Source organism: Thrips palmi, unplaced genomic scaffold, assembly GCF_012932325.1.
Source record: "Thrips palmi isolate BJ-2018 unplaced genomic scaffold, TpBJ-2018v1 HiC_scaffold_5, whole genome shotgun sequence".
Taxonomy (NCBI): Eukaryota; Metazoa; Arthropoda; class Insecta; order Thysanoptera; family Thripidae; genus Thrips; species Thrips palmi.
Window position 1 is genome coordinate 9126960 of NW_023144632.1, and position 26416 is coordinate 9153375.

At 61.5% G+C, this 26416-nt stretch overlaps 1 protein-coding gene across 5 annotated transcripts in view; it reads left to right on the top strand.

The window, feature by feature from the left end:
• The first annotated feature begins 2128 nt into the window (after window positions 1–2128).
• Window positions 2129–26416, top strand: part of LOC117650295 (prothoracicostatic peptide-like) — a 31517-nt gene continuing 7229 nt past the window's right edge. For 4 of the 5 annotated variants that reach the window (XM_034393605.1, XM_034393607.1, XM_034393608.1 and 1 more), the window contains exon 1: window positions 2129–2237. The gene's annotated coding sequence lies outside the window, so the exon portion shown is untranslated. Of the gene's footprint in view, window positions 2238–23077; window positions 23237–26416 lie in introns of all 5 variants that reach the window. The other variant, XM_034393606.1, reaches the window with a different exon arrangement.

Below are 26416 nucleotides of genomic sequence, written 5' to 3' on the forward strand. Positions count from 1 at the left end.
GCGTGAATTATCTTCGTTCCGTGCACACAAATAGCAGCCCTTAAATAGCCTGTCGCATTTTGCTTTAAGACACATTCCCCTTTGATCATCGTCATCGTGCAACTGCAGCACACTCCGCCCCAGGAAGAAAACAGTTGGTGGCAAAGCACGGACAAAAGCCTCCCCTCGTTCAAGACTTATTTTTCCCAGAACTTGTGGCAAAGGGCAACGAGGTGCAATGGTTGGCACCTCCCTCCCTCTCTCTCCCTCTCTCTGTCTCTCTCTCCCCTTCTCTCCACACACGCACACACCAGCCGAGGAGCTCCGCTTCAGGTCGCGTGGCACAATTTATGACTTTAATCCTCCTGCCGGTCAGCCGGTCCATCCGCCCCGAGTCCAGTGGCTGGCGCCCTGGCGCCGTGGCGGTGCCATGGCGGTGCCGTGGCGGTGCCGTGGCAGTGCCGTGGCAGTGGCGGTGCCGTGGCAGTGACGTGCCGTGGCAGTGGCGTGCCGTGGCAGTGGCGTGCCGTGGCAGTGGCGTGCCGTGGCAGTGGCGTGGCCGCCCCGCCCGGCCGGCCGACGCGTGAATTGCCGCGCCGTATTTCAGACCAAATTGTCCGTCGGCCACCCGACACTTTTCTCTGTCGACCTGGTGGACCTGGCGGACCTGGCGGACCTGGCGGCGCCGTCTCCAAGACCGTCCTGTTCCTGGTGGGCGCACAGGCGTCCCGCGGCCCCGCCGACGCGGAGACAAGGTCAGCCACAACGGCGTTCGGGGAGGCCGTGGAGGCGGGGGGCGGGGGGGGGGGCGGCACGAGCGGCACTCGGGGTGGCCGTGCGTCTGAATGCCGATGCGCCATCACAGACCGAGGAATCTCAAGCAGTCCATTAATTCGTCGCTTTGTCTCTCTTGCACCCCTGTGAGAGACTCGCCGAGAAGGGACTCGGCTGGGAAATCTGGCAATCGGTCTGCAGCTGCGGGCCTCAGCACGCGCGGAGCGTGTTTCTGATTTTGGACAGGCGGGCGATCCAGGGGTCGGGCCACCGGACTAACTGGTTCCGAAGAGTCTGTCTCCGTTGCACTCATGCGGCGTCCCACAGCGGTGGAAGAGAGAGAGAGAGAGAGAGAGAGAGAGAGAGAGAGAGAGAGAGAGAGAGAGAGAGAGAGAGAGAGAGAGAGAGAGGGAGGGAGACAGAGAGACAGAGGCATACGTCACTTCGATGGGTGGCGCGTGACCCTGCCGCCCCCGCGACCAGTTGCACAGCCCTCAGCCCCTCGGCCGGCCGCGGCCCCTGGGTCCTCCGCCGGCTACGCCGCGGCCTCAACAGGTAACACGCCACGCCGTCTGCGCCGCCCTGCCATGGCCCTGCCGACGCCACGGGCCAGACTGCCAGACCCACCTCGGTGCCCCGACCCGAGGGGATGCGCGTGGGAACCGTGACCCCCACGCCCCGCACCCCCACACCCCGCCGCAGCGAAGGGCGCCGAAATTCGCTTGAGAGGGGCGCTTATGTCTGGACCCCAGGGGAGCGCTTAAACGATCAAAGGTCACTGAGGAAGCGGAAAGAGGGGCCCAGGGAAAGCTGAATGGTTGGTCTGACTGACGTTTCTGTTGGTTTTTGTTCCAAGACAAAGTCCGTTAGTTGAAAGAAACACTGGCCATGGTGGAGAGAAATTCATTAGCACAACTGGTTACGCTCAACAACGATCGAATTTGGCTTTCAGCCAAATGACGGCTAAATTCTTGAAGCAGACTCTGACTGCAAAGGCTGAAGACCGAGCGAATGAGTCTAAAAACTCTCCACCGTCATTTCCCTGAACGTGCCGGTGAAACTGTATGAAACATTGTTCTACGGCGCCCACCCCGTGCAATATGTGAGTTCCCCGGGGAATCCCCCCTCCCCCTTTCCCCTGTTTCCCACCCAGTTTACAGTGCAGTGCTTTTGATCCCGCGGCGTGAGATGTAGCGAGTGCGTTTTGCTGACTGATTGAGCGAGGAAAGGGCTGCCGCACCAGTCCTCTGTCTACCGGGGTGGCCCGGTGCAGTACAGCATACGGTGGGCCCGCGCGCCCCCGCCCGGCGACGCCCCGCCCCGTCCGCCGCGCCCCGCCGCGCCCCGCCCCCCGCCTGGGGGAGGAGGGCTTATATAGTGGCGGCGCATGGGCCGGGCACCATTGCCGTGGCCAGCGGGGCGCCGTACACAGCGTCGTCGCGACACCCGGACGCACCGCGCACCTCGCCGTCAGCCAGCCCAAGGTAGGCAAAACCGCCTCATCGGCTCCAACCTCGACACGCCAGGCCACGCCCCGCCCCGCCCCGCCCCTTGCGGCCTGACCCCCGTCCACACGGGCCCCATCTGCGGCGGCAAATGTTGCTTTGCAGCCGATTGCAGCCGATTGCACGGGTCCGCCGTCCACGCCCAGGGCCTTGCTTGTGCACGGCGGCGCCGAAGCGACATTGCCTTCATTGCGCAACCCGCCCTCACCCCTTGAATGCCTCTCCCGACGCAAGCCGCCACGACTCACGAGAATGGCCGCATTGGCTAAACTTCAGTTACTTTGACCAAAAAGTCTCTCAGCGCAGGGGCAAGGTTGTTTCGCACCTAACTTAAACGCCGGTCGGCCGTCAAGCCGATTTTGTATTGATCGGTATTGATGAAGTTCTTTGCAAAAGTGAACTAAGTGCGGAGAAAACAGAGGAGCCTGTGGTGTGCTGCTGGGGCCTCAACTGCGCTGACGACAGCTGCTGGTCATTGATACGTTGATGCCAGCTCGTGTGCGATTTCAATTTGTGATCCAGCATGTTCGAAGCGTGATCAACCTCTAACGTACTCGTTGAGAAAAATGAAGAAATCGTTGGACCTTCAGTCACTTGCGGTAGCGTTCCTGAGTGCCTGCGCGGTGGCCCCGGAGGCGACGCTCGCAGACAGGGAGTGCTAACTTAACATTTATTTGCGATTTTTGACATTTCATTTCGTAAACGGCTAGAAATAAAATAGTTATGCATAGAATAACTTAAATTCAAAATCGAATTTTAAATTTAAGTCACCCTGTGCATAACTTTTTTACCTTTTGTCGTTGACGAGATAAAGGCACTCAAAATCTCAATAAATGTTAAGTTAGCACGCCCTGCTCGCAGAGCGATTCATCATGATGTGCACTCGCATCAGGGACGACGGTTTACCGCTCCCCGTTTGCGTAAAGAGCTGTCGTCGTTTTGTTGCGAAGTGACATGCGCTCCGTCCCGCGGCCGCGGCCCAGCGCGGGGAGAGCACGGCGGAACGACCGATGGGAAGCGGCGCTTGTCTCTGTGTCTGGCACCAAATTAAACGGGAGTAATGCGTTTAGTCTGGGCGCCGCCAACGCCGGCAGCGCGGCCAGCGCCGCCCGGGACGAGTCGGGACGAGTCGGGACGAGCTTCGGCCGAAGTGATAATCAATCTTGGTTTTGTTTTGCCCGCAATTAAGCGGCGTGCAAAACTAGCGCGCAAAAAGGGGTCGCGATGCAGCGCAGCGCACGCGGCGAGTCATTAACGGTTCGCGCCCCATTCGTCCCCGGTTTGGCGTTCCGCGAGCAGGGTCTTGCACGGCCAGTCGGCCAGAAAGTGCCCGGCACGAGGTGCACTTAGCGCTTGAATTCATTTTGTCGTTCGGTGCGGTAGCAAGGGATCCGATCATCGCCGGTAGACCGTAAATACTGCAAGTGAGTAAAAGCAGTGAGTCGATTTTGAGACTGAGCGGTGCACGCTTTAAACCTTACGAAGCACTTTGAGCACGCGTCACGTACAAAGGTATCGACAAACTAAAGAGTTTAAACTATTGAGTTTGTCGATGAGGAAATAGTTAGTAAAAGAAGATTTTTTTCTATGTAAGCTAAAATATTCTCAAAATGCTCTTTCACGAAAAGCTGCTCTAAGGCATTTTCTTTGTTAGACGGGAAATGGTTTCTAAGGCTCTGAGAATGTGCTACCCTGGGAAACGTCCGACGTCACGCAGTACACGCACAGACATGCGACAGGGTGCTGCGGCGTCCGCGGCGCTCAACAAGGACAGGTGGCGTACCATCCCCTTGCTGTTGCTGGCAAGTGGAGGCATGGTGGAGGGTCTGTCTCTCTCGCACTTACGAGGCGCACCGTAGGGGAGCGAGAGAGACAGGGCTGACAGTAGCGTTGTTTTCCGAGCCGTGCTGCCGCCGGCCAGGACGGCCAGGACGGCCCAGAAAACACAGCGTGGACGCGAAGCGGGCTTGCTTGCCGATGTCGGTAAGCAAACGAACCGTGTTGCCCCACGCCATTTTTCTCGACATGCGCGGTGGGGTTTCGTTCGCCAGTGGAGGGTTTTGCCGTGCCACCGTGCGTTTGCTTCATTGGCGCGAAAATGGACGTTCCTTTGATGTGGAGTCCCCACATGCAGAGTTTAAGCACTGGTGCTTGAGCCCCATGAATCGGCGTGCATTCATTCAGGGAAACTGGCATCAGAGTGCCAGGCCAGATCACCACTTCGGCCGTCCGGGGTGGATCAGTGGCGTGGCGTGGCGGTGGCGGATTGAGCTGACCACCTTGCCTCGCATGAGCCGGCCGGCTCGCTATCACTGAATGCCGCCAGGCCACCCGGCCGGCTGGGGGCAGCGCGGGGCAGCGCGGGGCAGCGCGCGGTCGGCAACAGATTAAGTGAGTCTGGCCGAACAAGCGCAGCAGTGCGACAGCGCCACCCCGCCAATCAGTGACGTCAGTGACGCGGAAAGGGCGCGCTGGCACGCTATTCGCGGAAAGGCTCGGCTGGCGGACTGAAAAGGGCCGCGACGTCAACAACAACTTAGCAGCCCTGTACCGCCGCGCGTCGTTACCCAAATGACGGCGCCCTTGAAGGCACTGCTGAGACGCCACACGCGCCACCTTCGCACATAGAGGGTATTTTTGCACCCCGGCCGAAGCGGAGAATGAGAAACCCGTTCGTTCGTTTGCCTGGAGGCTGCCTGGAGGCTGGCTGGCCTCCAGGCAATCGGGGCTGGCACGCCGCTGCCTGGCTGCCTGGCTGCCTGCCTGGCTGCCTGCCTGGCTGCCTGGCTGCCTGCCTGCCTGCCTGCCTGCCTGCCTGCCTGCCTGCCTGCTGCCTGGCTGCCTGCCTGGCTGCCTGGCTGGCTGCCTGGCTGCCTGGCTGCCTTGCTGCCTGGCTGCCGCTCTTTGCGTTTCGCCGGGGTGCGGTGCCTGCCGCTCCTGGCTGCTGGCTGCCTGCCTGGCTGCCTGCTGCCTGCTGCCTGGATGTGCTGCCTGGCTGCCTGCGCTGCTGCTGCCTGCCTGGCTGCCTCCTGCCGCTTGGCTGCCTGCCTGCCTGGAAGCCTGCCTGGCTGCCTGCCTGCGCTGGCTGCCTGCCTGCCAAGCTGCCTGCTGCTCCTGGCAACGTGCCTGCCTGGCTGCCTGCTGCCTGGTGCCTGCTTGGCTGCCTGGCTGCATGCTGGCTGCTACTTGCTTGTCCAATGCACTGACTCACGACTGGTGCTCCAGCTTGCCGTTACGCCGGGTGCTCCTGCTGACTGCTGCCATGCACGCTGCTCCGGCTTCTGTTGCTTAAGTATTGCCTTGCAAGCTCCTGGTGTTTCTTGCCAGTGGCCTGACTGTGGGCGACGGCAGAAGGCAGCTGGGACGGCTGGAGCTGGTGCCAGACTGGAAGAGCCGAGAGTAGAGAGTGCATGAGCTGCTGACGAGCATGCGCGAGCGCACGTGCGTAGCGGGGTGCACCTCGGCACTCGTGCCGGTTTGCAGAGAATGTGAATTCCAGGAGGAATACAGGCAGTATCTTGGCCACCCAAAAAGGCGGATACTTACTGGAGACCAAATGCCCCAGGCTTACGGAATCTCGTTCTTTCATAGCCAAAGCAGGTTTCCCACTTGGGCGGCTGATGAGTACTATATCATTAATCGCCACTTCATCCAACCGCTATTCGACAAAAGGACGACCGAGAAGTCCTCCAGGTGAATTCCAACAGGCAGCAGCCGCCCCCGCCGCCCCCACTCGCCCGCGCCGCCCCCGCCCCCTCTCGCCTGCGCGCCCGCGCAGCATCAAAGAGCGAGTGTAGCGGATCGCGAGCATCAGCAGCTTGTCCAGCCATGAGGGCTGTCAGACGTCATCGCATCGCGGAGAAGTAGTGCCTCCTGCGCCGAAGCGCGCCGAAGCGCGGCCTGGCCTTTGCACTGGCCCACTGGCCTCGCCCTGAGCGGACTACGTGCCTGTGTCACGAGGCGTGTGCCGAGACGATTCTGCATTCTTGCCCCTTGGACCTTGGAGGAAACAAAAAGGAGGCCCGCCCGCGACGACGGCTTCGGAAAAGCTGCCTGTGGGGTAGGCAGTGCTTGGGCTGGCCTACCGCGTGCTCCAAAGCCGTCACTAGCAATAACAGGCGCTTGGGTAGGCCTCGCGCTGGGCCCGGCAGTGCTGCGGGCTTGCCTACCGTGCGATCCACAGGCGCACTCCCCTCCCGACACGCTGAGTGGCAGCGCTGTGAGGCACGGCGACAAGGAAAGAACGGACGCACTTCTAGGAGCAAGCACCTCCATTAGAGTCACCGAGTGCCCTTTGGACAGGGCGGCGAGTAGGGGGGGGGAGGCTTTCTCTCACTCCCACGCACCCTCGCCCTCGGTGGTTTATCCAGTCGAAGGGCTCTCCTCTTTCTCTCCTTCATAGTCGCAATGCTGGATGAAACAACATTGTCCCCCCCCCCCCCGCACACACACTCCCACGCTGTGACGCCGCGTGCTCGCAGAACATTCACTCGCACACCCACCGAGGGAAAAAAATGCACGGCGAATCACTCACGGAACCGAAATGCGATACGGCCGCTCTTTTAATCTATTTAGCTTCTCAGCAAGCCTTTTTTTGCGTTTTGCTTTTTGCTGTGTGCTGGCGCTGCTGGCCGAACGAAACCTCCTGGGTAATTAGTGATCCGTCTCGCGGCGAGCTCTCACCACCGGTGGCCGGCCCAACAGTGCTTTTTGTCTCGCTCCAGTGGGGTGGCCCGCAGCGGTACGAGAGGGACGGGTCGTCGAAATGAGACAGACGGAAGCTCCATACGGCCTGGACCGGGACGAGCCCCGGGCATGCGTGATAGCGCCCAGCGATGGGCGGGTTTTCCTGTTCGCGGAGCCCGCAGGTGAGAAGCGCAGCGAGGGGTGGAGTGGCGTGGGGGAGATCAGATTTAGTTACTGAGCGGGGCTCAGTGCCGCGAGCCCTCATGGGGATGGCATTGTCGTAAAAATGACCTACTGTAATGAATAGCGGTGGCATAGTGCCCGCGCCCCGTCTTGTCACTTACGTGGCCGTGGCTGAGGATGTCCATCGCCCGAGGGGGAAAACTTACTGCATTCATTGTACCAAATTTGAACACATTCCACTCCACAGTCAGATGGCATTCTCACAACCATTTTGCACAGGATCTTACAGTATGGGCCACCCTTTGACATCGCCCCTCTCTGGCCGGCCGCCTACACGTCGATCCGCTCGTGAGATCAGTGCCATGTGCACGTCTTTTCATCCGCCCACGGCAGCGGCTGTCGGCACCCTTCTGCCTTCGCCGGAACCTTTCCTCCCTGCCGGCGGACAAGGACGCCGCGCAGTCGGCCAGGACATCGGCGCCGGCGGTCGAAAATCTATACGCGAGTTTGTAGCTCCAGAGTCGCTAAACAGAACTCGAACCGAGCGTGTGACCCCACCAACGGATTCCTCGTTCAAAGAGCAATCCATTGGTGGGGTCACACGTTCGGTTCGAGTCCCATTTAGCGACTCTGGAACTCAAGAGTTTTGAGCTCCCGCCCCCTGTGCGGCGTCGAGAGTGTCGCAGATAGCTGTCTCCCCTCCACCCCACCCCGCCCCGTCGCTGTTGACAGGATTGTTCAGCCCTTTATTTTGATTCCGATACAAAACACGCGGCTAAGTGGCCCATTCAGGGCGGCACGTGGCCCTGCCGTGGCCCTGCCGTGGCCCTGCCCTTGCCGCGAGGGCGCGGTGGAGCGCGGTGCGGCTTCGCGCTTCGCTCAAAGGGAAGCCCCGCGACCTCACGGCCCTCGCGGTGGCGGTGCACGCGCCAATTGCGTTTCGCGAAGGGCGAAGGGCGAGCGCTTCCAATGAGCGCTCCTGCACCTCGCCGAGGGCAAGGCCGCCGAGGCAAGGCCGCCGACTGGAGGAAGCGGCGTGCACTCGCGCAGGCAGACGACGCGTTCGCGGCGGGGCGCCGAGTATACGCGTGTCGCCCTGCGCCCCCAGGGTCGCCGTCGGGGCGGCGGACTTGCTTCGCTTAGGACGAGTGGCTCGTGGAGAGGCCTGGCGTGGTGCGCGCGCATGTGTGTCTGCCCCCCGTGTGTGGGTGCGCGCGGTTTTTAGGAGCGATGCCATGCACGTGAGCGAAATGGTGATCAAGCGTAGCTAGCGAGCCCCTGCTGCCCGCCCGCCTCGCACCGAGACGCTGGGCCGCTCTGCCACACTCGGATAGGGCGAGGGGCGAGGGGCGAGGGGCGAGGGGCGAGGGGCGGCCCAGCGCCGAGCGAGCGAGACAAGCGATCGAATTATTGGCACACGCGGCCCGCCTGCGTCGGCCCGACATCTGCCAGTGTGGGCCGCAGGGCTGATTCCGACGAGTGCACTCTGTCTCGCTCGCACCTGTGCGGGACGCAGCGGGACGCAGCGGGACGCCCCACGGGTGTGAGAGAGAAAGCGCGACGAGGGCACCGCGGGATGGGATAAAGGGGGAAGCGGGCTCGCTCAGATAATCGCGTGCACCACGCGACGGGATGGCCGCGCTGACCGATACCCTGGTGGCCGAGTGTTCCGCAACCCACTTCGTTTTGAGTTTCGCTCAGGTTCTCCTGGTGGGCAATGTGTGCGCGTGTGGGAGGCCGGCTGGAGTCGAATCGAAGCCGGGGCGGGGCTCTCTTTCCGCTTACCCGACGCAAGCGGCCATCATCGCGTTCATCGCACCATTTCGTGCAAAATTGTTTCACTCGGAACCCAGCCCGCAGTGGCTGATTTAGCCCAGAGTTAACCAAATACACCGGTTCATCAACCTCGTTTTCGCGTTGCCTCTGGCTGTGCCAACGCCACTCAACACCATGTGCACGAAGCACGCCTCTCTCCTCCCCCCTTGCCCCGCCGCTGCTAGGCAGTGCCAGACCCCTCCCCTGCCCGACACACGCTGCACACGCTGCACACGCCCTGCCCTGCTCTGCCCATCCACGTGAGCGCCGTACGCCCCGGGACTTGTGTTGTTCCAGCCTTTGAGTTGAGAGAAATAATAATGGCAAAAAAGTGAACGACAGAGCGGCGGTGGCGGTGGCGCCATTCCCCCGGGACGCAGCGTGCAGGTGGTGCGGGGGCGGGGGGGGGGCGGGGCCTCTGTGGCGCGTGGAGTGGCTCTTGTCGTGCCTACCGGGCATTCCATGCCGCTCCCCGCCGTTCCACGCGTAGCCGCGCCGTTCCGAAGAGTCGTCGCTCTGTCTCTCTCGCACCCATAAGGCTCTGCGTAAGGGTGCGAGAGAGACAGCGACAAACCGATCTTCTGAATCGCACGGCAGTGACGCGCGCAAGGCCCGCCCGAGCCCGTCCCGGCTCGTCCGCCTCCGCGGGCCTTTGGGCTTTCGAGTATGGGTTATTGGGGCAGGCGGGCAGGCAGCGCCGCGCCACGCCGCGCCGCGCCCTTTCCTCGTTCTTTACTGTGTCCGCCATATTCGGTAAGACGGCCATCAAAACATGGCGGGGGCATAATTTATCTGACCGGGGAGGGGGTGGAGGGATGCTGCGGCCGGCCAGCAGGCCAGGGCCGCGCCGCCTCGCGCCGCCACTCGTAAATCCGCAGTTCAGGCGGTTTAGGCTGCCTCGGGCTGCCTCGGGCTGACTAGCGGAGCGAGGCTGCACTCGGACGCTCGTTTTTACAGCTCCCTATGCCATGCCGCGGCGCAGGCGCCCTTCCGTTCGGTGGGGGCGCAGGAGGAGCTGGAAGTTTCACCGCGTGTGCGACGACGGGACGGCGCGCGAAAACGAAAATTCGTGGGGAATTCCGAGTCACTCAAAAGTGACGATTTTTCCTTTTCAAAGAGACGGCTCGTACTTGGCGCGCGAATTCCGCCGGTCCTCACCGCCGTCAGCGGCGCCGTGCGTAGGGGAGCGTCAGTCTGTCTCCCCCGCCCCCGATCCTGACGCCCCGTGAGTGGGAGAGAGACAGAGAGAGTCAGTCCGCTGCCGCCACTCCGGCGTGTGTGCTCCTTGCCTCCGTCTCCTTGACTCGGCACTAATCCGGGGCGCCCGTGCGCGCGGCTCTGGGGGTGGGGGAGGCGCCGGGCATACAGTGCACCACCATAATTGCTTCGGATGACCTGTCCGCTCGCCGCTCGGCTGTTGCTGGCCGGGAGCCAGGCGACGCGACAGGCAAGGCAGGCAAGGCAGGCACGCTCCTCCAAGGCGCCACGCCCGGCCACGCCACGCGGAGCGCGACAACGCACCTGCTTCTCCTTGACAGTAACGCCGCGCTGGCATTGTCAGGAGGAGGGGCGGGCGTCCATACCGCCTCCCTGTCACGCCTCGTCAATGCACAAGTCTCGCTCTGCCCCCGCCTGCCCGCCTCTCATTCGCGCCTCCCACACGCCTGCCACGGCCGAGGGGTCGCCGTCACACCCCCACGGCCGGTCAGCGGGAAACCCACGACACATGCTCCAGAAGGCTGCCTCCGAAGTGCTCTCTCTCTCTCGCACCGCTGGCTTGGAGCCAGTCGACCTCGCCGATCTGGAACTCGTCCCGGCGGGCGGTGGGTCGTGGGTCGTGGGTCGCGGGTCGCGGGTCGCGGGTCGCGTGCTGGGCGTCGACGCATCCCACGCCAAGCGGGTCGCGGGTATCCCTGCAAGAGGATTGTGTTTCCCGGAGCCAGGCGACCGCGTCGGGCCTCATTCGATTATTGGCTGGGCTGCAGCGCGCCGTGCCCCCCCCCCCCCCCGCCTCGCGACTTGTGTTACCGGATTAGCGAAGACAAGCGCGGCGAGCGGCGAGCATCTCACCTGCTCTGCAGACAGACATACAGGCAGACGAGCAGACGACGGACAAAAAGACAGGCGCAAAAGCAGCTGACAAAACGGCAGATTAAAATGAGACATGTGGGAGGACAGGCCAGGTCCGCAGGGGTGTCGCAGACACGATCGGCGGCTGGATGAATCCCGGCAACGAAGAAAGAGAGAGAGAGACAGCCTTGTGAGGAGCGCGTGCGAGCCAACAGTCCCACCGTCCGGTTGTCGGTGCACGCGCCGCGACGCGCCGTGCGTCATCTGCTCCCAGAGCCCCTCAAGCAGCCCGCCGGCCCGCCGGCCCCATTACCCATTCGAAGCGACCCGCCGCGGCGTCGGCAAACTCTTTCGCCAATACGAACACCGTCCCGAAATATCGGAGATGCTCTAAACACGATCCGAAAGTCTTGTCCAAACACGCGCCCCTTTCTCGCTCAATGCTGATCCCCGCGCGCCGCGGCAGCTCACGACCGTCGCGACCGTCGCGGGGAGCAGGCGGAGGAGTGCGGCGCGGTGGAGGGGCGCCGCGACGCCGTCGCGGACCGACCCACGCCGGGCCGGTGCGGTGAACATCTCGTCGAGCTGTTTGCAGGCGGAATAATTTAATGCCATCCGTCCACAACCGAGGGGAGGGGGGGGGGGGGGCGCCTCGCGGTGACAGCGAGGCGGGCCGAGGAACGACCGCAAAGTGTGGTGTACTTGTTGGCGTCACGACCCAAACCCGCGGCCCGCATATGTTTTGCCGGAAGGTAGTTGACCCAACCGTCACTCGCTCAAAGGCGGCGGCGCGGCAGTGCTGCAGGACAAGCTGCTCGCCCGCGCCTCGCGCGCACACCCACGCACGGCGACACGCAGCAACCGCAGAGCGATTCATCGAGGCTGCCTCTGAGGCAGGACGACACGGGAGTGCAAGTGTGACGGCAGCGACGAGAGAAGTGGGCCGCAGCGGCAGACAACCCCTGTGCCTTTATTCAAAACAGCTTATCCTTTCGGTTCCCGGGAAAATTGCAATGAAGCGGCACGGATCACGCTCTAAGTCCTCACGCTGATGCCTCGAGGGAAGGATCGCCAATAATCCCGAATGACCCACCTCAATTCGCTTGCATTCGGGTAAGGACCAAAGGACCCAGCGGAAGCGCCGTTTGAGCGCCAAGAACACGTCGCCAGCCAGACTTTACCGGAGTCCCGGTGCGGGTGACCCCTTCCCGCTCCCTCCGCGCCCCCCAGCCCCGAACCCACCCTTAAAACGTTACGACGGCGCTGACTGCGCGCAGAATGGCTTGTCGAGCCTGCCGCTATCGGTGTCGCCGCGTCGCGACGCGCTGATCCCGACGCTGCGCCCCGCCGCGCCCCGCCCCGCCCCGCCAGTTCAATTGGCGCTTCCCAGAAGGCGCGCCTCGCCGTGCCAGAGTAGGGTTGCTCGGGCAGTACGCCGCCTCCCTCATCCGAGTGCCTCGCCCGGACGCCCCGCCCCGCAACGCTTTCGAGAGAAGCGGATCAACGACGGCAAGCGATAGCTCGAAAAGGATAAGGTTGGGGAAGGAAAACACACGTGGCTTTTAAACCGCTCCAAATAACAGTTTCAATCGGGTCAACTCCCTGGGGATGAAGAAACGCGTCGTCTTTCATGAAACCAAACGTGGGGGTGGCAGCACGAGAAAGACACAGAGAGCGCTGCCCTTCCTGACCCTTCCTGGCCGTGACCCGCCGCGGTGCGTCGCGGTGAACGTGACAAGACTGTGACGCCCCTCCGCAGGCCGTGGGGTTCTAGGGCGGCTCAGTCCGAAGGTTCTCCACGTAATTAGCTGGCCCGGGCTGATCTCGCGCATTGTGCCGTCGGCGCCGTCCGTCCGCCAGCTCGGACTGGACGGCCGTCTGCCTGCCAGCTCGGACTGGCGGCCACGCTGCCGTCATCCAGACAATGCCGCCCGGGGATAGAATCCCCGGGCTAACTTGTTGAGCGGCCCACGGGCAGGCCGGAGGGCCAGAGGGGCCGGCGGCAAGCCCGCTGGCGCTGCGGCACCGCGCGGCCGGGCCGGGGCCGGGCAAGCCGGGCGCGGCCCAGACGGCCCTCCCTCGCGGCCCCTCTTCGCCCCGCAGCCACTCGACCGCGCGGCGCTTGAAGCTCCAAGGCGCGAGGCGGGCCGGGCCCGAGGCTGGGCCAGACCCTTGTTTGAGTAGCGCAGCATCGCCGCTGAATTCCTCCCGACGTGCCTTGGCGTGCCTTGGCGTGCCTCGCCAGCTTACCCCCAGCATGTGGCGGCCCAGGGCGTGGCCGGCGGGGCGCTGACAGTGCTGACAGCAGTCCGCCAGAGACGGCGGCGGCCACGTCGGATCAGCGTCACGGCGCAGCTCAGCGACGCGAGCAGCGCGACGTAAATGGACGCGAGTAAAATGGGCAGCAACGTCCAATTGATCCGTCAATTTGTGCCGGGCTGGCAACTCGTGCTCTCGGTCTCTCTCGCGTCCCCACGGAACGTGTCTCGAGTGCGAGAGAGACCGAGCGACTTCCACTGTCCGGAGTGAGCAGGAGCCCGCTGGGCGCGGGGCCAAGCACGTCCGACTCCCACGTGTCGCGCGCGGCGTCGTAACACGTATGCTCAGCCACGGCACGCGCCGCGCCGCGCCACGCCACGCGTCTGATGAGCACGTCACGCCAGTCGGCGGCCCTCGGCCCCCCGGCCCCCGGCCGCCACCAGGACTGCACTGCAGCGGGCGGACCTTATTAGAGGGTATAAAGAAAGCTTAGCTGGAGGAGCGAGGCGGCGAGGCAGCGAGGGGCGGGGGGTGGGCGAGTGGGGGTGTCTCGGTGGCGTGGCCAAAGGACTTCATCTCTCTCCAGCTGCGCGAGCCCCGCCAGCCCCGCCAGCCGCCTGCTGGCTGATTCCGAGTGTGGGGGTCCCGCCTGTCCCTCTTTCTCCCACGCACCCGTACGGCACGCCCCGTGAGTGAGTGCGAGAAAGAGAGAGAGAGAGAGAGAGAGAGAGAGAGAGAGAGAGAGAGAGAGAGAGAGAGAGAGAGAGAGAGAGAGAGAGAGAGAGAGAGAGAGAGAGAGAGAGAGAGAAAGAGAGAAAGAGAGAGAGATGCCCCCCGCTCGGAATTAGTCTTAGGGGGTGGGCGGAAAAAGCAGTCGCGTGGGTAGTGGGGGGGACAGGCGGCAATGCGGCGACGAAAATCCGCTTGCCACATTTCCGCCGGTGGCAGTCTGCATACTTCCGCATAGTTTTGGCGCGGCGCAAACTGCTCGTCTCGCCGCGTCTCGCCGCGGTCGCGCAGCCCGCCGACGCGCGCGTGGGTAAATGAACGGCCGCCCACACTGTCACCTGGCGGGACTTCCCTATCGCTGATGGAGCAGTCATCCCCTATGGGGCACTGCACTGAGCAGCAGACTAGTTCGTCGAGCACGTTAGTCGATGCTCGCCTCAATAAGGCTGGCGAGGAGCAGACGTCCCGACCAAAGCTGGTCGTGTGGCCGGCCGTCTTGAGTCTCGGCAACTCCGGAGAAGGAGACGGAAGGGGAGCCCTCCCTCCCCTGCTCTGGGGCCGCTAAGCAGCAGAGCACACCGCGCCGCACCGCGCCGCACCGCGCGGCCCGAGGGTAGGAGCACGGTGCCCGCAGGGACCCCCTCCCCGGCCAACCCGATCGCGCGAATAGAAAGACTCGGACAATGCGTGCAGAGGAAAGCAAAGAGGAAAGAACGAAAACCGAAAAAAAAACTGTGAGGGCAAGCTTCTTTAAGCCCTTGGAGACGAGGTGCTGGGCTCTCGCCAGTCGCCAGACATAATTGAATAAAGGACGGATGCCACACCCTGCTGCCCGGCCACCGCCACCACCCCGCCCCGCCGTGCCCGGCGCCCGGCTGCGCCCCGCCGCCGCCCCGCCCCGCCCCCCGCCCCGCCCCGCCCGCCCGCCCCACCGTGGGGGCATTCCCCGCTGAGCCTCAAACCAAACAAGCTCGGGGGTGGCGGCCCGCACTGGTGGGCCGCATGGTGGGCCGCATGGTGGGCTCCGAAAGACGTCCCAAAGCCCAACTACACACGTGCGCCAACCTAGTTTTCAATTATCCGCGCCAATCCGGCGGCAGGCCGGCCGGCGGCGGGGCGTTGGTGGGCCTGATTGGTGGTTGAGCCGCCAGCGCGAAAACAGCGCAGCGTGTGTGAAAAGCAGGCGGCGAGGGCAGAGTGTGCCAGCTTCCAAAACATAAAAATGACGATGAAACCACTTACAAATTGAACCCGTTCGTGATATATTGTGGTGGTTGTATTGTCAAAAGGGGTGACTCCGTCATACGGGGCGTACCTTTCCAAACAAGAATGTGGTTCGTTTCATAGCGAACATGCAGTGGGGGTTGTAGAACTTGCGGAAATTTTGATTGTCACAGTAAAACGAGCAGTGAAAGGTTTTTGCGCTTGTCGAAAGCACACTGCAAGGATGCCGAAGTCATCGGTGCATATTGGGAGCTCGAATGTCCGTTCTTCTCTGCAAATCGCTCATCATAGCCTCTCACACAAAATTCAAATTGGGTGTTTGTTGCTTTTTGATGGCACGACTGCTCCATATCGGAACGCCCTCCAAGCCACTTACTCGAGCCGAGGTGTCCGAGAGCGTCGTATCTCCACTCGATTGCCGCGACCCCTCCCCCTCCCCTCCTCGTATTAAGAGAGCAAACTCCGGCGGGTCTTAGGGCGTCCCGGTCGGCGCCGCCCGCCCCCGCCGCCCCCGCGTCATGCTTGTCCAACTTCTTAAAACGTCTGCCGGCCGCGCGCGAGGCTGGCGGGGCTGGTGGGGTTGAGCCGGGTCTCATCGCGTGGAGCGTTTTCGAGAATAAGCGGGTATGAAAATCACCGAGGAAATCACTGATGCCTGGTGCGCCTGCGCCGCTCGCAACGAATGACGCTGCTCTCGCTTTTCCATGTCGAGTCTGCCAGTCCGCCAGCTTGCCACCGCGCGACTAGTCATTTCGCCACACAAAACGGCGCGGCGCGTCGCCGCTCGCCCGGTGCGCACCGACTTTCCGATTGCGCGCTTTCCTTCCCTTTTCCCAGTGGCGGCGTCGCTGCCGGCCGACTTCAAAGCGACGCGACGCAGGAAAAAGGAAAGCAGTAGTAGACCCAATCCGTCTCCGCCGAGGAAAAGAACAAAAGCAATCAAAACGCAGGACCCAGCTGTGCGCCACCTAGCGGACCTGGCCGACTAGACCTTCGTCTGCGACCAGTCAGGTTTTGGTAAGCGTTCAGTTTTTGACAGTTTGCAGTAGCGACCGCTAGGTGGCGCACTGCTGGTTCCTGACTCTTTGATTACTGTTTTTGTTCACTCGGCGGCCAGGAGACTGTTGGTGTGCGGTGGGCGAGCAAGAGGGGTGCGAGGGAGACAGAGCGACCAAACGGCGCCTGCGTCTATTCAGCTGTCGAGCGATTCCACCGCCTGCCCTCCTCGCTCTCTCTCTCTCTCTCTCTCTCTCTCTCTCTCTCTCTCTTGCTCTCTCTCTCTCGCTCTCTCTCTCTCTCTCTCTCTCTCCTCACCCCTACGGGTCAATCCGTGAGTGCGAGAGAGACAGAGCGAGGAGTGCCGGCGGCAGAATCGCTCGACTGGTGGACGCGCAGAGCGGCGGGGCCGGCGGGGCTGACGCGGCGCCATCCCTCAAGCGGCAGCGGCCGCGGCGCTGCGACGGGGCGCCACTTTCGGGACGGACCCCGACCGCCTGTCCTCGCGCCGCGGCGCGCCGTCCCTCCACATTTGTGGCGATGGAGACAGAGCAGCGAAGCAGCGGCCAAGGCGCTGTAGCAGGCGTCGTGCGCCGAGGGCACAAAAACGTCTCCGGCGAGACGGTTTTTGGGGTCTACACCGTTTGTACGACCTCTTTTTGTCCGACACGCCAGACAGGTAAGCTGGCCAAGCAGGGTACTTGAAGACCCGCGATGTAGACCCTCGCCCGACCGCATGGTGCAGTGTGGGAGGAGGGGGCGGGGGTACGGGGGGACACCCAGCCGGCCAAACGTTAACCACCCCTTCTTCAGGTGCGCGGCGCGCGGCGTGTGCGGGACCGAGGCGGTGGCAAAGGAAGCCAGCAACTCGCATTCGGCCTTCATCACTCAATCCCACTCGAATGATGAAACATGCATCGGGGCGATGCGTGCGATCCGAGCGGGGCTCTTTCCGGAACCGCGAACAGCGCTTTCGTCGGCCTGTCTCTCTCGCTCTCGTGGCCCGTTGTGTGGCGGTGCTAGAGAGAGAGAGAGAGAGAGAGAGAGAGAGAGAGAGAGAGAGAGAGAGAGAGAGAGAGAGAGAGAGAGAGAGAGAGAGAGAGAGAGAGAGAGAGAGAGAGAGAGAGAGCTGTGCACTGTGCAGAATCGCTGTGCTGCCGGGGGGCTCTAGGGCTCGGGAGTGTTAGCGGCGGGAATCCAATCGGCGCCGCCACGCCACGCCACGGCCGTTAGCGCCGACAACGGCGGGCTCCACGGCAAGCTCTACGCCGATGAGAGCCGGCACTGCAAGCCACGTGTGCTCCACGTGTGTTGGGCGCGCCCTTTGGCCCTTTGGCCCGCAGGAAGGGATTGTGGTGAGAGTGCGCCTGTGAGTGTGCGAGGCTGTTCTCCGCTTCAACGCGCTTCGACGAGGCCGCAGCAGGCCGCAGCAGCAGCACCTCCACCGCCGTTCGGCCGATCGAAACCCACCAGTCAGTGAAGGAAGGAGCGAGAGCCACGCCGGCGGTGGCGAGCGAAGGCAAGGAAATTAAAAGCGATTTTCCTCCCTGCTGCGGCCGAGGGTCTGTGAAGTGTGTATCGTGGCCGAGGGGCTGGGGCATGGCCAAGGCAGGGCGCAGCGCGAGGCCGCGGCAGGGTGGCACGGCCCGGGGCGGGGCGGGGCGGGGCGGGGCGGCCCGACAGTAACAACGCATCCCCTCGTGGGCGGCGCGCGGTGCGGCCTGTTCAAATGTTTGCGGGTGACTTGTCCGACCCAATCATGTACGCACAATCAGCTGACTGGGCGCGCGGTGCTGTCCAGCCAGGCCGGCCAGGCCGGCGTGGGAGGGGGGCAGGCCACAGGCAGGCGGGGATGAGGACAGCCCCCCTCGGCCCTTCTCGCCGGCCCGATCAGAGCCAAGGCAAACACTGGCACCACAACGGAAAGGGCGGGCCGCCGAGGACGCCGACGGGGACGGCGACGAGGACGGCGACGAGGACGGCGACGAGGATGGCGACGAGGACGGCGACGATCCTCGCCCCAATCCGCCACGCCATCAAGATTGCGGCCCGGACGGCCACGTCCTTGGGCGGGAACGAAAAGAAAAACAGGTTGACTTTGGTGCAGTTGTTGCTCGAGTTCGGCGGCTCGGCCCTCCGTTCGGCCCCACGCCCACGACGCGGTGCGTCTCTGCGAGCGCGGCCGGGGCACGCCGACGACGCCAGCCCCGATGTGGGTCAGTCCGCCGGCCCCGCCGGCCCCGCTGGCTTGGCCGCTCAGCCAATCTGCCTAATTCTGTAATTACGGAATGTTCCGCTGTTAGTTGGCGAGCGGGCTGCATCGGACAACGCCCCCTCACTGCATGTCGCACCCCTCCCCCCTCCCGCCGGACATCGAGCCCTTGTGTTACATTTAATTAAATTCTTCCCCCATAAGACACGCGGTAAGACACGCGGCGGCGCGCACGTGACACGCGGTGGGTGGCGTGACTCGGGAAGCGGCGAGGTATGCGGCGTGCCGTGCGCACGGACAGGCGCAGACGTTTTTAATGAGGTTTTTCGGTCAGTTACTCTATTTAATGAGAAATGTAAAACCGTGAGCGTTGGGGGCGTACGTACCCCCGGACGAATCGCCACCAAAAACAGTTTAACACAAAATGTATTCAGAGTAACAGAAGTAAAATGAACACTATAAAGAAAATTTCAGCGAAAGAGGGCACCCCGGCGAACCGGCCCTCTTCCCCGCTGGCTTGGTGGACCAGTGGTTCCCCCATCTCATCACAGGAGCAACCTCAGAGTTAAACCGCAGTGGCCCCGTCATTGGTCACGTCATCTGTGATGTGGAGGAGTCCTCTCATAGAAGGCCAGGCTGCCACCTTTCCCAGTAGTCGGGTTTCGTTCCCGGCCCCCTTCCCACTCAGGGGCCATGCTACTGGTACTCAGGAGTCTGCGTCACCCTGCCCAGCAGCGGAACCACTGGGCTATGAGAGGCACACTGAACGCCGCCCGATTTTGTTTACTTGAACCGCCTTCTTGCGATGCAAGCTTGGTCAAAATATTCTTTACGGTGCTGGGTATCGAACCCCGGACCCCGCAGTCGGGACCCGACGCCTCTGCGATCTCGGCCACCTCGGCCCATGGGTGACGATGTGCGAAGGGGACCATTTGAAGCCGCTGGTCGGAACCGTATAGTCAGACAAAAAGAGCGGGAAGCTAGTATTCGATCGCCCGATCCGAGTATAGGAATCGGAGATCTCAACACCTTCGGCCACCGTGGCTCACCGGGTGAACCGAGTGGCGCAGCGGGCCCAAACGGCACCGGGAAAGCCACTCCTAAAATGTAAAGGATTGCAGGGAGTCGAACCCCAGCCCCTGAAGTTGCGGATCAACGCCTCTGCGCGCTCAGCCGCCGCTGTTTCCGAAATGTATGTCCCACTTCTGGCTTCACACTGTGGCATCCCGAGGAAATCAAGACCACGCGCAGGGGCCAGGGTTCGACTCCCTGCAATTCTTTACATTTAGGAGTGGCTTTCCCGGTACGGTTTGGTCCCGCTGCGCCACTCGGCTTACCCGGCGAGCCACGGTGGCCGAAGGTGTTGAGATCTCCGATTCCTATACTCGGATCGGGCGATCGAATACTAGCTTCCCGCTCTTTTTGTCTGACTATACGGTTCCGACCAGCGGCTTCAAATGGTCCCCTTCGCACATCGTCACCCATGGGCCGAGGTGGCCGAGAGCGCAGAGGCGTCGGGTCCCGACTGCGGGGTCCGGGGTTCGATACCCAGCACCGTAAAGAATATTTTGACCAAGCTTGCATCGCAAGAAGGCGGTTCAAGTAAACAAAATCGGGCGGCGTTCAGTGTGCCTCTCATAGCCCAGTGGTTCCGCTGCTGGGCAGGGTGACGCAGACTCCTGAGTACCAGTAGCATGGCCCCTGAGTGGGAAGGGGGCCGGGAACGAAACCCGACTACTGGGAAAGGTGGCAGCCTGGCCTACTATGAGAGGACTCCTCCACATCACAGATGACGTGACCAATGACGGGGCCACTGCGGTTTAACTCTGAGGTTGCTCCTGTGATGAGATGGGGGAACCACTGGTCCACCAAGCCAGCGGGGAAGAGGGCCGGTTCGCCGGGGTGCCCTCTTTCGCTGAAATTTTCTTTATAGTGTTCATTTTACTTCTGTTACTCTGAATACATTTTGTGTTAAAATGTCTTTGGATTGTCCTGCATCCAGTCTTGATTGACATAGAGAGTGAGCCGCGGGTGTTTAGATCAATTAAGCGCCGCCGAGTGGCTCTCTAGCTGCAGCCTGACCGCGTGGCGGTGTAAGTGGGTCGGACAAAACGGAGGTCGGTCAAAATTTTCAGCCGATTCACGGGCAAGGGAAATTTGGACAGGTCGGACAAAAGAAGGTCGGACAAACGATGAGCACCGTCGTTGAACCCCTCATTTTATAATTTTGTTTAAATTTTTTTTTCTGGATTTTACTGTGAAGGCCTTTTGCGGCGTGCCCGAGTCCAGAGCCGCCTGGACCCCCTGCCTGGACCGCGGCCTGGATGGAGCTTTATCCGGAGGACGCGTCGCCCTCATTATCATATCAGCCAGCACCGCTAGCGGATGCAAAATATTCCGCGCTCTTATTTTTTTTCTGCATGGAAAAAAGAGGGAGAATGTCTAGATGTTGGAGCCAAAATGCAAACAGACAAAAAAAAAACAATTTTTTTTCAACATTTTTTTAAATTTGCTGTCTTTAATCTAATGAGTTTAACAGCCATAATGCTTTATTAAGACGATTTTGACCGATTTTCCCGCATTATCACGAGACAAGACTTTCAGAAATTTCTTCATGTAATTGGAAAATAAATAGAAAGTGGCGCTGGCGGCGCTGGAATCAATAGATCATCGCTTTAGCGGGAGCACCTGCAATTAAGTTAACACGAGGCAAGTTCCTGTTTTTTTCTTCTTTTTGGTGGCTGTCCGGACTAACGAGGCTGGCCGACGGAACTGCGCAAAACCCACGCGTTAATTACCAGCGGGTGCTCCACCTTTCTGTAAACGGCAGCAAAATTACATGGCGTTAATGAAAATTATCGGCTACCCGTCGGAAAGTTAATTGGGATAGGCAATGGAGAGGGAGCGACGGTAGGGTGATGGTGCGGCTGGCGGGTGCGCCGGCAGTGGCGAGGGCAGTGAGGGCAGCAAGGCGGTGCTGCTAACGCGTTTTCCGTGTCCCCTTCGGCCCGGGGCCCTTCGGGGCGCCTGGCCCTTCGGCTCGTCGGGACGCCCTGGCGGTCGGCGTCGGCATCACTCAGCGCCGCGCGCCGCCACCCAGGGCCGCCGACGGTGTGCTGAGTACCTAGAACCAGTGGACCAGGGCTAGATGTCCTCCGCATCCCAGGGTCCCCGGTGCGGTCGCCGGCGTGGTCCCCGGGGTTGCCGACGGCTGCCAACGGCCCGGGCTAAGTGGACGGCGGTGTCCGGCTCCGCGATGATCGTAAAATGTAACGCGCGTGGGCAGCGCTAGCGGCCAGCACCTCGGCAGCACTAGCCTCGCCTCACCGCCCCGCGGGGGGCTCGGCCGGGCACGGCGCTCATTCCCTGAATGCCCTGCGCCGATTTGCCGCGGCAGTGGTGGCAGTGGAGCCACTCCATCGCCGCGCCAAGTTTTCCTATCCATCTAAACGACGGGCTGGGCTCGGAGGCGAAGCGGCGACGCGGCGACGCGCGGGGCAAAACAATCGACGGCAAGTCGTCATCGCCGCCCACGCCGAAAGGGCGCTCCGCAGGGCCGCAGGGCCGGCGCGCCGCAGCCAGCGCGGCGGCGAGGGCGTGATTGGGCGAAGACGTCACGTGCCGCGTCCCCGGGGGCCGAAGGGCCGAGGGGGCCCCGCCGGGGGCGCTGCGGCTGACAGGGCCCGGACCTGCGAGGCACTACCGGGCACTGCGGCGCGCTGCGACGCGCTGCGCCGGGGGACTGCAAAGGGAGGGGCGCCTAAGCTGTTGCGCCGCTGTCTCCACGTGCGACGTGTGTCTCCAGAGCCCCGGCCGGCCAGGTCCGGCCAGGTCCGGCCAGGTCCAGCCAAGGTCCCTCCTCGCACGCCAACAAGGATTGCAAGTCCCGGACACTGCGGGGGTCACTGGGGCGTGGGGAGTTGGCCGAAGGGGACTCGGCCTGCTTGTTTCGCGCACTTCTTCTGCGCCACCCGGGAGCAGAAGGCATCAACAAAATAGAGGACGGGACTGCGCGCCTTTACAAAGGACTCCCCCTCCTCCTTCTACTTTTGTGAGCGGACTGACTACAACCACGGACTTGCTCTATCCATAGTGAGGTTTAACCTCGGGTCTAACCTTTAAGCTGAAAACGAAGATTGAGATTCATGGAACTCGAAAACAAGTGCTCCGTGGGTGCCGGGCGACGCGGTGGGGGGCCGCGCGCGGCCGGGCCCCACCGGGGGTAGCTCCGGACGGCGCGACAGCCAGCCGACGAAACACGCGCCAACACTGCTGGGGCGGGAACAAACTTTCCCCGCAGTTGTCGCGAAGCGAGAACAGAACGATGGACGCGTCATTTAGACTCGTCCGCTTCCCCATTGTTTACGGCCCTTCGCGTTCACCTCCCGCGGGGCGGGGTGGGGCGGGGGCATCAAGTTTGGGCCACCCGGCTGTGAATGTGTGTCCGTGCACGTCTCCGCCTGTGAAAGCGACTCTGTATGAGTGAGCTGAAGTTGTCTAGCGCACTACGACCATATTAGCCAGGGCTCCGGACGGGTGTCATCACTCAAAACTCCCGACGGATAGGATGTTTCCTTTTGGTATATCTCAATTACGGTTCCTCAAAATTGTGGCACCTTACTGATACCTGGTACCCGTTTCACAGTGTGGCTGTCGAGTGCGCGGCGAGCTCTGCCGACGTCAGCGCCGGAGTCCCGTCTCGTGCCGCCAACTCTGAACTCGGCAAACTCGACGTCCTGTAATTTGGAGCCCCTCAGCAGTCTCTTGTGCCGAGGCCGTCCAGTCCATCATCGTCATTGCGGCGGTGGGTTTATCGTTTGTCCACCACTTTTCCGAGAATTCGACTGGGAGTACACAGTCTGGACCGCCTTTACTTGACGACTACAGAACCTCCGCACGGTTGAGTTCATATGGAACGAGTGCGGACGTCTTCCATGCTTTTGCTCTATTCCTCTGAGCATTTTCCGTACCAAAAGTAAGCAGTTTTTGACAGTGTGGGGTCAAAAACGCAGCCGAGCAGTGCGTGGCGGATGGCGATTCGTCAGCGCGAGATCCAATTTAATTGTCATCTGTCCCCATTAGGGGGCGGTCCGCCTGACACTCCGCGCCACCGCGAGGCTGGCCGTCAGAGAGACGGTGGTGGCGCTAGCCTCGGCGCTGGCGCCAGAGCCCTTAGTGGTAATGGCAATGAGGAGGTGAGCGCCTGCGAGGTAGGCCGCGCGGCCGCTCCGGAGCGCGGCGGGACTGCCTACCCTGGCACTCGCAGGCGTTGGAGCGCCTTGCTAGTAGGCCACAAGGCCGCGCCGGTGCGCGGCGGGATTGCCTACCCTGGTACCATTACCATTAAGGGCTAGACCACACATGATCGTATGCCATTTCTAGGTGCTCGCAGGCGCTCCGGTCGTGAGGGCATGGCGAGGGGCCCGACCCTGCCGATGACGAACGCGGACGGGCTTTGATTATGGCGGCAACTAAGCAGACAGACAGACAGACAGACAGACAGACAGACAGACAGACAGACAGACAAGCAGACAGACCGACAGACAAGCAGACAGACTGACAGACAAGCAGGCAGACAGGCAGACAGACAGACAGACAAGTAGACAGACAGATATACGCGACTGGGGGGCGCATGGTGTGGCCGCATGCCTTGGCCACGGCGGCTACTCGGCAAGCGGACGGCAGTAGTCGGAACCGGCGCTCAGTGCAGGAGTCTCATACGTAAAGAGAATTCGGAGAGAGTATTTTGAGTCGCAAGAGTTGCATGACGGTCTTGAGCGCGACCAGGGTGTTTGCGTAGGACGGCTTTGGCATGGCTTTGCCACGCCACGCTCTCCCCGCCACGGCGCGCCAGTGGCGCCACGGCCCGCCGCCCTCTTCAAAGCTTAGGGAACAGCGGGGAGCGTAAGTAAGTGAAAGAGGAGTCCCAGCTGCCCGGAGCCAACTTGCTGGAATTCCTCCTTCGGGATAAAATCCCCCCCCCCCCTAGCGCGGCCCGACATTTGTTTAATTGGCGTTTTCGAAGAATTAGCATCGTTTAAAACTGCGGAGGCTGATGGCGCGAGGAATGTTGTTGATGCGAAATTCCGGTGCCAAAGTTTGCTTTTTGTTCCGAACTCAGCGCACCGCTTGGCTCACCTCGGCCCGAAGCGACGCATAGTGCCGTCATTGGGTCGTTTAGTAAAGCCGTTTCTTACTAATTTACTTGCATTAGTCTAAGTAAATTTACCTGAAATTACTTGAATTTGTGACTTTTTTCGGGTGATATGCGCTTCTTTCGCTTTGTGCATTCATTCTGTGGTGTATCCTATACCAAAATATTTTTAAATATTACATACTTATTTTGTCATTTGAACACGGCTTTTTAAAATAAGGGAAAGTTCAGTTGAATTTTGGTTGGATACGGATTGACCTTTTCACTCTGGAGAACAAAAGTAATCAAAACACCACGAACTAGAAGCAAGCGTGCCACCTAGCGGCCGCTGCTTTGAACTTCGTTGAGCAGGGTTTGGCTTTCGACAGTTCACAGTACTGGCAGCCAGGTAGCGCGCTACTGGTTCCGGGCTTTCTGATTACTTTTTGTTCTCCGCTCGACAAGTAAAAGGGTCTATTGTGTGCGTGTTACTCGGCCTGGCGGGACCGGGGGGGGGGGGGATACCCATACCAAGCCGGTTGGGGTGTCGACTTCCTTCCCGAAGGGTGGGCGCGCCTGCCTACATTTGAAAAGAACTGCACACATGCCCGCGCGCACACACACAGACACACACACACACACACACACACACCCACACGCGCTTTGGCTACCCTGCGCGAAAAGTGACAGGAAAAACTCGTGCGAAACTTGGTGGGCGTGTGTCCGTGTGACGTGGGGGAACTGCCAAGCGAGCGTGATCGCCGCGTCTGAATGCCTCATCAGCCGAAAAGTCGAGTCGGACGCGTGCTTCGGCGCGCGATCCGCCAATCCGGGCAACTTCGGCAGTGGGCGCGGCAAATGCTAACCAGGCGCGCACTCACTCACTCATGGAATAAATTAGGACGGGAAAAAGGTTGAACGCTGCACTCTAAAAAGTCGAACGAACAAAATGACGTCATTGTAGAGTTGCTTCGTATTATGAAGAAAAATGATTCACAGTGCGAAGGATTTTGCGTCTGCGAGGCATTTCTTCTTAAATTTTACTCACGATAACGATGCTTCGTTGACTTTATCCTTTACGTCGAGCACGCCATGGAGCGCGGCTCTCCGAGCAGGTCGGACTCTTGAAAGGCGAGGCATCCACGCCTATGCGGCCGAAAGGCCGAAGCAGAGGCGCCCTCGCAGCGGAAACGATCTCTGGCAAGGTGCACTGTGAAATCGAGTTCCCAGCCGGAGAATTACGCCTTCATACGTTCCCGACCACGCCAGGCATCAGCCCTTGCGGGAAACGGAGGAGTATGACGTCATTTATCCATCTGTGCGTGAATCATGTCACGCTCCTCGTGACGGTGCCACACGGGCAAGGGCTGGTGCCCGGTGCTGGACTCACCTCGACTGTGACTCGTGACACGACACCCCATCGCTCGTGCATTTCGTCCGATCAGTCGCCACTCGCGATCCCAGCGCCGAGACGCGGCCGGCACGGCAACCACAGGGTGGCGAAAAGTGTTGGCGGAGCGAGGGGCGTGGGTTGGGCGAGGGGTGAGGAGTGGCACGTGGCAGCGGTCCAGACAAAGCGTCAAAGCGCATTCTCCCTGGCAGCCCTGGCAGCCCTGGCAGCCAGACTCCACTATTCCGCCGCGGAAGTCAAGTAGCGCCGTCAAGGCCAAGGCAGCCTCGCGATGCGCCTTGCTTTTGTTGGTGTACTGTTGTTGTTGTTACGTGAGAGTCCGCGGCAAGCGTGAAGGCAAAAAGTTCGGTCGCAGCTCGCCTTACCGCATGCAGCGAGAATGCAGTTACACTGTACGCGATCCCTTTGGGTGTTGCGGCTGCGGCCGAGGAACAATTATA